The sequence below is a fragment of the Phalaenopsis equestris genome, unplaced genomic scaffold (genome assembly GCF_001263595.1).
Source record: "Phalaenopsis equestris unplaced genomic scaffold, ASM126359v1 Scaffold226623, whole genome shotgun sequence".
Lineage (NCBI taxonomy): Eukaryota > Viridiplantae > Streptophyta > Magnoliopsida > Asparagales > Orchidaceae > Phalaenopsis > Phalaenopsis equestris.
Window position 1 is genome coordinate 22,548 of NW_018244637.1, and position 12,630 is coordinate 35,177.

A 12,630-nucleotide genomic window follows, 5' to 3' on the forward strand; every position below is an offset into this window, starting at 1 on the left:
TTTTAGATATCACCAGCATCTTTTAGATTAAAATTAAATTCTTTAATAGTCCAAAATGCTTTTTAATTCTACTAGTAAGTTAAGTGGCATGCTTTTTTTTTTCCAAAAATAAGTCTATATGGGGACATTTCTATAGGAGTCTTATAAGCAGTTATGTATACCCATAATGTAGTATCTAATCTAGAAGACTAATCCAATTTATAAGGTACTATTTTATGCATACATTTTATACTTATTTCGGTATATCAATTTTAGGCATTTGGAGTAAAAAGTAGCAAAAAAGAGAAAATTTGGAGCCAAAATGGAGATTTCATAATCCTAAAGCCAGATTGATGCCAGAGGCGCTAGATTAGTGCTAGAGGCAACATTTTTCAGAGAGCTAGCACAAAAAGTGCCAGAAACTGGCACCAGAGGTGCCATTTTATAGAGAGTAGTGCCAGAAGTGTTAAAATCCAGAGAACAATGCAGACTTCATTAGGCTGGCGCGAGAGGCACCAGAAGCAGCAGAGATAAATTAAGATGGATTAAAGTGGTTCGTGACTATTTTTGAGTAGTTTTTGAAGGCTCCCAACAATTGGAGTGGTTCAATGTGACTAAACACTTTGGAAGGCTCTTTATTGAAGAGATATGATGAAGGGACTTGTCTCTTGGTGTTAAAATTTGTAGTAAAATTCAGCTTGCAAAATCTTATATGCAGTTCTATTTGTTCCAAAATGTCCTCCAAATTTAGAATCATGATATCTTTCAATTATCTGTTGAGTCTTCTCATAAGGCACACATCTTCTAATAATTATATATTTACATTATTTATATAAATATGAGTCATCCAAAGAATAGAATTTTAAATCATAAATGAATTTTTTTAGTTGTGGATTTTCAATATCAGGTGGTAAGATATCACTTACAATAAAATTTACTATATCAACATACCAAGGTACATTCATTTCATTTCAATACTATATAAATGTTCATCAGAGAAATTTTCTAAAATTTCATTTACAAAATTAGTTAATATTTCTCTTTCTATTCTAGAGAAATGATCAACTATTTGATTATCACTTCCATTTCTATCTACCACGGTAAAATCAAATTCTTGCAAAAGAAGTATCCATCTAGTTAATCTTGGTTTAGCATCCTTCTTTTACATCAAATATTCAATAACAGATTGATCTGTATGTAATATACATTTACTTCCAATTAAGTAAGGTTTAAATTTATCAAAGTAAAAAATAATAGCTAATAACTCTCTTTCAGTAGTAGTGTAGTTAAGTTGAGCATCATTTAGAGTTTTATTAGCATAATATATTACTTTAAAAACTTTGTTGTGCCTTTGTCCTAAAACAACCCCAATAGCATAATCACTAGCATCACACATTATTTCTAATGGTTTTTCCCAGTCAGGTGGAACTATTATAGGTGCAGTGATTAAATTTTCTTTCAATAGTTCAAATGCTTTTAAGCATTCCTCGTTAAAATCAAATTTTGTATCTTTTTTCTAAAAGTTGGCATAATGGCTTAATTAATTTTGAAAAGTTTTTTATGTAGTGCCTGTAGAAACCAGCATGTCCTAGAAAGCTTCTTATCCCTCTAACATTAGTAGAAGGTAGTAATTTTTCAATAACTTGAATCTTTGCAGAATCTACTTCCATGCCATTTTTTAGAAATTTTATGTCAAGTACAATACCTCTTGTAACCATAAATTGACATTTTTCCCAATTTAGTACTAGATTGATTCTTTCACATACTTCCAAAACTTTTTCTAAATTATTTAAACATAATTCAAATGAAGTTCCGAATACAGAAAAATTATCCATAAACACTTCCATTCCATGTTCAATAAAATTGCTAAAAACTGACATCATACATTTTTGAAATGTTGCAGGTGCATTGCATAGTCCAAAATGCATTCTTCAAAAAGAAAATGTTCCATATGGGCTTGTAAATGTTTTTTTCTCTTGATCCCCTGGAGCAATTGGAATTAAATGATACCTGACACATCGATCTAAAAAGCAATAATATTTATTTCTAGCCAATAAATCCAACATTTAGTCTAAAAAGGGTAAAGAAAAGTGATCTTTTCTGGTGGCCATATTTAATTTTCTATAGTCAATACAAATTCGCCAACCAGTAAATTATCTTATTGAAATTAATTCATTTTTCTCATATTCTTTAACGATCACTCCTCCTTTCTTCGGAACATAGTGAATTGGACTTACCCAAGCACTGTCTGAAATAGGATATATAATTCCATCATCTAACCAATTTAAAATTTCTTTTTTAACAACTTCTTTCATTATTAGGTTTAATCTCCCTGAGGATCAGGTTAGGTTTGTATTGTTCATCTAATAGAATTTAGTGCATACAAATAGAAGGACTAATTCCTTTAATATCTGCTAAAGTCCATCTAAAAGCTTTTTTATATCTTTTCAACATTTCTATTATTTTTTATTCTTGAATTTAAATTAATTCAGAAGATACAATAACAGGCAATGTAGATGACTCTCCTAAAAATACATATTTTAAATGGGCAGGTAATATCATTAGTTTAAGTTCAGGTGGTTTAATATTTGAATGAATAAGATTTTTATTATCGTTTTCCATCAATTCTATTGTTTCAAATTTGTCATGAATATAATCTAAATTTTCTTCTATCATTTCGTCCTTGTTTTCAAAAAATTATCCTTACTTTAATTTGTCTTCAAACTTTTGTCTTCAAACTCTTCCTTAATCCTTAAATTGTTTATTACTCAGATAATCAGTTACTTCAATCTTGAAACATTCATTGTATGTTTCTATTGTAGGATATTTCATAGCCTTTGCAATATTAAATTTTACTTCATGATCATTAACAATCATTATTAATTCTCATTTTTGCACATCTATCACAGCTCTCCCTGTTGTAAGAAATGGTCTCCCTAAAATAATAAGAATCTCTTTATCTTCCTCCGTATCTAATACTATAAAGTCTACAGGGAAAATAAATTTATCCACTTTTACTAATACATCTTCTATAACTCCTTTTGGATAACTTATTGATCGATCAATTAATATAAGAGTTACAATAATAGGGGAAATCTCTCCCAAATCTGAATGTTTAAAGATCGATAGAGGCAAAAGATTGATACTCGCTCCTAAATCACATAAAGTTTTTCTAAAAAAATTTTAACCAATAGCGCAAGGTATAGTTAAACTACCAGAATCTTATAATTTTTCAAGATGCTTTTTTTGAATAATAGCACTACACTCTTCACCGAGTGCAACGGTCTCATGATCTGTAAACTTCCTTTTCTTGTTTAGTTATCCCTTATAAATTTCACATAACTTGGCATCTGCTCCAAAGCTTCAAAGAAAGGAATATTTATCGTTAATTTCTTAAGGATTTCTAAAAATTTTGTAAATTGTTTATCTTTATTCTTCTACTTCAGTCTTTGAGGAAATTGAGATAATGGTTTTTCTAAGAGAACTTTTGTTTGTTCATTTTCATTTTGGTCACTTTCCATTTCTTCCTTCTCTTCATCAACTTCAGTTTCTCTTTGGATCCTTGTTTTAACTTCCTTTCCACTTTGTAATTGAATAGCTTTAATTTGATCCTTATTTTGATCTTTTGGATTAACTTCGACAGTACTCGGAAAAATTCTAGAAGGTCTGTTATTTGAGTGAAGTAGCAATATGTCCTAATTGATTTTCAATATTTCTAATAACAGCCCCTTGATTCTGTATTTGATTTCCCATGTTTAACATTACTTCTTCCATTGTCAACTTCTTTTACTTAACTTGTGGGTTAGGGTTAGAGTTAAATCTTGGAGGATAATAAGGTTTGAAATTAGGATTTCCTTGGTTGTTCAAGTTTCTGGAGGGATTCACTTAATTGTTATAATTATTCCAACTAAAATTAGGGTAATTTTTCCATCCAGGGTTATAATAATTAGAATATGTATTGTTATTTTGATTATTTATAACATTTAAAGTTTCATAAGATGATTGAGTATCAATTATCTGCTTTATTGAATTTTCCTCTAATACTGGGGGTATTTGAGAATAATTCACTCCAATTTAATCAACCTTTTACAAAATAGCTACAATTTGAGATGCTAAAATAAATATTGCGATAGAATCATGAATATTAGCTACTCTATTAGGATTTACTCTTTCAGAGGGTCATTGAAAATTATTAGTAGCCATTTATTCGATTAAAGAGTATGCTTCATCAAAAGGTTTTGATATTAGTGATCCACCTGCAGCAGCATCTATAATAGATATAAGTGATCTCATTAATCCATTGTAAAGTTTTTGAATTATTAACCAATTTGGTAAAGCATGGTGTGGACATTTTCTAAGAAAATCTTTAAATCTTTCCCAGGCTTCATATATCGATTCCTATCGATTCTGACAAAAAGATGTAATATCATTTCTAAGCTTAGTAATTGGAAAATATTTAAAATATTTAGCTAAGAATTTTTTTCATAGTTCTCCCCAAGTTCTGATATATCCAAGTGCAAATGAATTTAACCAAGCTTTGGCCTTATCCCTTAATGAAAAAGGAAAAAGTCTAAGCCTAACAACATCATTAGACACTCTGTCATATTGAAAAGTAGCACAAATTTCAAGAAAACTAGTAAGTTGTAAGTTAAGATGTAAGTTAGGTTCTTCAGTAGGTGTTCCTCCAAATAGATTATTTTATACCATTTCAATAATAGCAGGTTTAAGCTCAATTGAATTAGCAGCAACATCAGGGTTTTGAATAGTCAAGTGAAGTTCATGTGCTGTCGGATTAGCATAATCTTTTAAAGGTCTTTGTCAATTTTAATTTATTTGATTATCTAAGTTATTTGCAATTTTGTTTAAGTTTTTAATTTTTTTTTATTGTTTTCAATTTTTTCTAATAATACATTCTAATTCTGAATCTTAAGGTACTAAACCTTCAGATCCAATATTTCACATAAACAAATATGATAAGCAAAGAAAAAATTATAAAAAAATACTCTTAAATATATAGTTATTTATTTTTGGATTTTGATTTTTTGATTTTATAATTTTTTTATATATTGAATATTTTATCTCTAAATTTATTAATTTACCAAATCTATTTAATTTAACGTTACCTTCCCCGATAACGGTGCCAAAAATTTGATCCCGGTAAAATATAGTTGTGTAAAATTTATATAAGTTTGACTCCTCTATGTAGCGGTGACAAAAGCTTGATGAAATATTAATTATTAAGAAATTTAAGCAATTAATGTTGAGATTCTACGCAAGTATACGTATCGTTATCAAGTAATAAAAGACTTTCTATTCAAGCCCTGAAATCGATCCCACAAGGAAGGTTTAAATTTGAAATGATAAATTAACTAGGAAATTCACAGAAATTAAACAAATTTACTCTCACTAATTTTGAATGTGTAATATGCAATCAAAACTAAATTATTTAACTACTAGTAAAAACTGAAATGCAAAGTTCAAACAGTAACTATTAAACTATTAAACTATATTTATGTAATGAATATTTATTATGTGAAAAAACATCTTTCCCACTACAATGAGATTTTAGTAAAATGAGATGAGATAAATGGTTTTAATATGTATTGTGCCAAATAGGAGCAGTTTTAATCCTCTACCCTGATAGAGTGTTATGGAAAATCATTGGCTAATCCCAGGTTTAGTCCCTAAATCTATGGCTAGGCCAGAGGAGGATACCGGCTCCCATTCCAGAGCTCCCACTTCCCTTCACCTAAAGGCTAACTCTCGTTTTAGTTTTTAAACACTAAGACCAAATTATGGATTTTAGTCTGTCATCCTAAAATCTCCAATTCTACACCCAATCAATGTATATTTCCCTATTTATTTGCACTTAATTCCATGAATGAAATACTCCTTCATGGAATCAAATGTGATCCTCACTCTGTTGTAGAACTCATACTCCATTTCTTGAATCATATGTTTCACAACACATTATAACAATTCAAATCTCCAGATCAAAAATTAAATTAAGTTTAGTGTTGAAAAATCATCACAATTTATTTTATATTTTAATAGTGGCACACCCATATTATCTTTTCATTTTATCATATCTCAGAGTAGGGAGAAAAATAAAGAAAAATACTCAAACTTCATGAGAAAGATATGAAAAAACACAAATTTCATATATAAAAGAAAGTTCATACAACAATTATAAACAAACATCTATTTGAAACTCATTCTCAAAGCAAACCCCTTGTAGCCTCTCCTAAGAAATGTAGGAAGAAGAAATCTCTCACATTTCTCCTTCTCCAACACTCTTAGAGAAGAATTCACACTAAATCTCAGCACAAAAACTCTAAACTCTTAAAGAAAAATTAAGATAAATCACAAATAGACTCCTGAATGGTAGTGGAATGAAGATGGAAAAAGTGTATGAAGGCGAGGGGTGCGAAGGCGAGGTGTGCGAAAATGAGCAAGTCAGAATGAAGAGGAGAGCCTTTTCTGATCAATTTTGGCCCCAAAGAGAGTAGGTTCTCCAAAAGGTGCATCCAAAAACCCTTTAAAAAGCATCCAAATTTTTCGAATCTTCTAGAAATAGGGTCTGAACATACATTGACGCCGTCGGCGCCCATTCTGATGTCGGTGTCCCGTATTTAATTTTGCTACTCTCTGCCAAATGGTACCTTCGCCGCTGAGTATTTTTTCAAAAATGCCATTTTAACTCCAAATTCCATTCTTTTTGCTTCATTTTTTACTTCAAGTCCTAAAAATCAAAAACTTACAAGAAAACATAAAAATACCTTCCATTAAAGAGCAATATCACCAAAAATGAGTATAAAACAAACCATTAAAGAGCAATATCACCAAAAATGAGTATAAAATATGGGTCTAAAAATGCATATATTTTTTGTGCATCATGCTATAAAAGAATTCAATTTCAATTTGAAAGAAGCAATTCTCAAATTCCCTGAGAAAAGATTATTGCAATTGAATGAGCATGAGAAAATTAAGAATGAATCTTAGGATAATGTTAGGATTTATAAGAAAAATATGAATTAATGACATGATGAATGAATGACATGATTGAAATATAATAAAAAGAGAATTTGAACCTGGACAGGAAGTTTTATTTAACAATACAAGATTAAAATTATTTCCTAGAAAATTGAAGTCTACATGGAAAGGGTCATTAAGAGTTATAAAAGTTTATCCCTATGGGGCAGTTAATATTGAAGACCTCAAGACTGAAAGAATATTTAAAGTGAATGGGCACAGATTGAAATCATCTTTTGATGGTCAAAGACCAGCTTTTAAAGAGACAGAAATGTTGGGTCACCCAGTATAAGACTGGGAATGTCGGGCTGATGAAATTAAACCAAGCGCTTTGTGGGAGGCAACCTATATGTATTGTTGTTAGTTAGTTGTTAAGTTTGTTTTGCTTGATATATTTTACGTATATTTATCTTTAGGTCTTTATTTAGTTTGTGTATTTTATAAAAATATTTAAAAACATCTTTATTTATCTAATTTTATGGAAAAATTGAGAATTTATAGGATTGAAATCGAAACGGTAAAAATTTTGGAACTGGAGCATGATGCGCCAGATTGGCGCATGATGCACTACTTTCCAGAGAGCTGGTGCATGATGTACCGCGGGTCCAAAAATGTTTAAAACATGTCAAATGGTCTATATGATTGTTAAAAACTGACTCCAAACCATAGTTTAGGGGAAAAACAAAGGAAGAGTCACACCTTTTCAAATCCTATGGCTTCCCACTCTAGAAACTTCGCTAGATTTAGAATTTTCAATCGGAGAAGTTTGTTAGTTTTGATGGACATAAATTAAATGATCAAGATCTAGTGAAGAAGAAGCTTATTAAAGAAAGCAGATTTGTGAACCAAGGATTCAACACGCCGAACACTCGAGTAGAAGAGACTATTGTGTAGAGGCGTTGGGAAGTGCTTTGCTACACTACTGTCGTTGTTGTTCCTGTAGTAAAAGAATTTTATGCATTTCTTCATGGGATCAACCATGGAATGATTTACGAGCGAGGTAAGTTTGTGCAATTTACTCCTTCAATAATAAACAAGATGTTTATGATTGAAAATGTGTCTATCTGTCACTATGCAAACTTTACCCCTACAAGAGATAATATGAAAGAACTATGCCGCTACCTTACGGATGAAGATGAGAATTGGGAGGCCAGAGATGATGGAAATGTAAGTTTTCCTTCATCATTTTCAAATCCAATTTCAAAATCTTGGCACTTTTTTATTGCATCAAAATTACTGCCTGCCATGAAAATTAATAAGGTCACTAAGGAGAGTGTCATTCTGAACTAGTGTATTCAAACCGGAAAACCTATTGATATTGGAGCCTTTATTATGAAATTAGTTTTTGGTTTGATTGTGAATGGATCTGCAACTGGACTGGGACATCCATCCACTATTTTCATAATTTGTAGTCAATAGCAAATACCTTATGAAATTTAAGAAAAAGTACTACTTCATTGGAAGCCGATGAATCTGAAGTCTGCTGCAACTATATTGGAATAGGAGTTGAAAATGATATGAATGTACTTATGGATCATGGATCTCAGAATTCATCACATGTTCAGCCTTACTACAACTCAAGTGCACTTTTAAAGAGGAACAAGAAGATAGAGAAAGAGGTGCAGAATCCCATGCACGTGATTGAGAATATTACTAAAATGCTGGATCATCAGGATTAGAGACTGAAGGAACATTTTGAACACACAGGGCATATTGAAGATGGATTGGTATGTATGTTCTAGAAACATGCTTGGGTTAAGGAGGAAAATTCAGCTGATGAATTTCCATTTTGACCCTTCTACAATCTGTGTGCACTATCAATCAATGGGATATATCCAGGAGGACGATTGTGAAGATGATGTTTGATCTTAATTTATGCACAAAATGTTTTGTGTAGTACTGTTTGTTTTAGTTTGTTGTGTTGGATTGCATTTCCTGTCTAATGAGCACTATCTATGTTTATGTTTTGAATTTTGATGTTTAGATTTCAGCATTAGGATGTTGGTTTGCTTTAGAACACTGAATTTGATGTTTGTTGGCTTAAAAAATGTTGTTTGTAATAACGCAGATTTGTGTTGTTTGTGAAATTTATCTATTAGTGTGATGTTTATATATGCTTTGAAAGGTTTATTTGAGTCAAATAGAGGTTTACATAAAGTGTTATGGAGCAGATTTTCATAGAAATTGAAATCTAAAAAAATTGAGCTCTAGCCCATGATGGGCCAGATTGACGCATGATGCGCAAACTTACATAGCCTTGGCGCATGATGCGCCAAAGGTCTGAACACTCTATATTTTTCCTAGAAAACTGTGAAATTGCACGGACAAACTCCATGTTTGCTACTTGAGTCATCTTCTACCTCAAGACCTTGGTCTAAGGCATCACATTGTGGGAGAAAGAAAAAAATTCAAAGGCTTAAAACTATAGATATCCTCTTCTCTTGGTAAGAGCTTCAATTTAACTTAGAAATTCTTTATTTCATCATAAATTTTCGAAGATCCAAAAATTTGGATTTTTTATGAAAATGCTTGAAGAAAACTCATGGTGAAAAGTTTCTTACCAAATAACCTTGCTTGAGGAATAAGATTTTTTTTTTTCAGTAATTTATTTGGACAATATTTGGATTTTCATAAAATTTTAAAATGCCTCCCCAAGTTAAGAGAGCAAGGCCATCCAAGGACTTTGATGCACAAAAATTTGTTAGTTTCAAAGCCCAACATAATTATAATACTCAAATGGAGACAAAAAGAATGATCTAAGAATGGGCATTTGCAAACCTGAGTGTGAGGAGAATCTGATTCTTACCAGGAATTGGGAAAGATTTTGTTACTTCACTGCCATAGCAATTGTCCCGATTGTTCAGGATTTTTATGCAAACCTGAGATTCACTGTTGATGATCACATCTTGGTGAGAGGTAAGCAGATTGAATTTACTGTTGATCGGATCAATACTTTTTATGGTTTGATAGGTCTATTTTTTGATGAATACACTACATTTGTGATCACTGATTCATCATTGGAGGAAGTGATTACATTTTTAACTAATGAAAGAGGGGAATGAAAGATTAAAATAATAAGATAGTTAACTTTCCCTGCTTCCATGTTAACTATTCAGTCAAACATATGGCATCACTTCATTTCTCTCAGACTGTTGCCAACAAATCATTTAGCTGATGTTACAAAAGATAGAGTTGTGTTAAACTACTGTATTTAGAATATGAAGGCAATAGATGTTAGTGCACTTATAGTTCAGCATGCCCGGAGTATAGCTTTTAGTTCTACAGCTAGAGGATTGGCATACCCTGCCTTGATTTTTATTCTATGTGAACAATCTGGAGTAGAATCCCATAGGAATGAAGAGAGATTATAGCCACAGAATCTGATGGGGAGCCATATGATTCAAAGAGTATAAGCATTTGTTGAGTCTAGAAGTGGAAGAAGGGATAGGCTCTCTACATCTGCTGCAGGGGCATCTACTTTTCGATCTACATCACTTGAAGTTATTATGGATCAACTCATGATTCATCAAATGAATATAGTTAATATTCAAACTCAGTTGGGAAAAAATAGGAGCAAGGAATGCATATAATGATGAATATCATCAGAGGAAAGTTCAACATGATATTGCATTTAAGAATGCCATGGTAAGACATCTTAGGAGTGAACCTAATGTGGACTTTCTAACTTGCCCCAGTTTCACTCCCTATACTCCCATTCATGATGAAGAAGAAGAAGGAGAAGAAGAAGAAGGAGAAGAAGAAGAAGGAGAAGAAGAAGAAGGAGAAGAAGAAGAAGGAGAAGAAGAAGAAGGAGAATCAAATGATGAAGAGGAAGGAGATAAATGAAGAGGAAGGAAATAAGGATTAATATTTTATGATTCTAATTTAGTTTAGTTTTGATGTTTGATTGTTGTTTTTGTCTGTATTGTGATGTACTTTCATTTGAAAACTGTTGTAGTAAAAAATTTTATGTAGTGTTGTGAACTGAATCTATAATAATAACTGTAAACTTTCACTTTTTCTACATTTTTTGTATTTTCAGTTTAGTTTGTCAGTTTAGTTTTATGTTTTTAATTCTCAGCAAGTTCTCTAGAATGTATTATATTTTATTTAATCCTTTAAAGTCTGTATGTAGTTTTACATTTAGTACGTGCAGTATACCAGAACCCAGTTTCATATTCAGAAATCCTTTACAGGTCGGTTTTTATTTTCATGCATTTATTGTTTTCTTTCACCTACTAAATTTTATACTAAAACTATTTTTAAAATTACTTAACAATTAAGTTTGGGGGAAAGAAACATTTATTTTGAAAGGATTAAACTAAATTTTTTTTGTCCTTAAGTAAATATATTTTTTTAAAATTAATTTAACATAGCATGGGATATTAAGATTAAACTTTAAATGGCTATACTTATGTTTATAAATATTGTGGTAAATTTAGGTAAAGAGTTTTTAATAATGAAGATCAATTTCAAAGTTAAAGATATTTGGTATGATAGGATAAGACTATATTTTTCTATTTTAAAAAAAGAAAATTGTATTTTTGAAGTGTTAATAATTTTAGAGTTTCATGCAAAACGAAAAGAATGAGACTTTATGAAAAATCATAAACTAATAAGAATTTGTAAGGTGAAGAAGGTATGGAGTTTTAACTTTAAGAAAAGGATAGTGAAGTTCAAAATTATTAAAGGCTATTTAGATATATGACGAAAGGAAAATATGTTGAGATTTTCATACCTATTTTACACTATTTTTGATGATATTGCACTATAAAGAAGGGTATTTTTGATGTTTTGTTGCAGGTATGATTAATTATGGTATTGGAGCAAAAAGATGAAAAAACGGTGCAATTTAGAGCAAAAACAAGCAAGAAAAGAAATTTTGCCCTGTCACCTTTCGATAAGTCTTTCGATGCTTAATCTCTTTTACACTTCTTGCATATTTTTGAATGAGATTACACTTTAAAGGAAGGTTGTTTTCATGCTTATTTTGTAGGGCTATCTGTTAGGAACACAACGCAACTGAAATGAGGCGAAACGGAGCTAAAAGAGAGCCAAACGATGGAGCTACGCAGTCTGCTTGCCGACGACGCCAAAACGATGCCGACGGTGAGATTTACCTGAGAAGACCAAAAAATGACAAAAAAGCTCACCGACGGCGCCCTCGAGCCCGCTGACGGCGTCCGGGACAACTATGGACCGACTTTTGGCAGTTGTGGTCCGAAATTCAATGTATTTGGACGCTTTTTGAAAGGGTTCTTGTGGCAACTCTTCAGACTTCATCCCTACACTTTAAAAGAATAAATTTAGGCAAATTTAGGTTAGAAAAAGGTGGTTATGTGTGAGAGGAATGTTAGGAAAAGTGTGTAGAAAGTTTAGGTTTTTTAGAATAAGAGTAGAAATTTAGATTTCTACCCTTTTGGAGAGATTGGAGAGGAGATTTTGAGAGAATTTGTAAGGAGATGTTCTAGCATTGCATGGATGACTTTGTGGGAGAGATTTTCTTCTTTCTTTTAAAGGGAAAAAGCTAAGTGTTGTTTCTTCATTATCTTATGGTTTTGTAAACACTTATCTAGTGGATTTGCTTTGGTTAAATGAAGTTTCCGTTGTGTTTTCTTC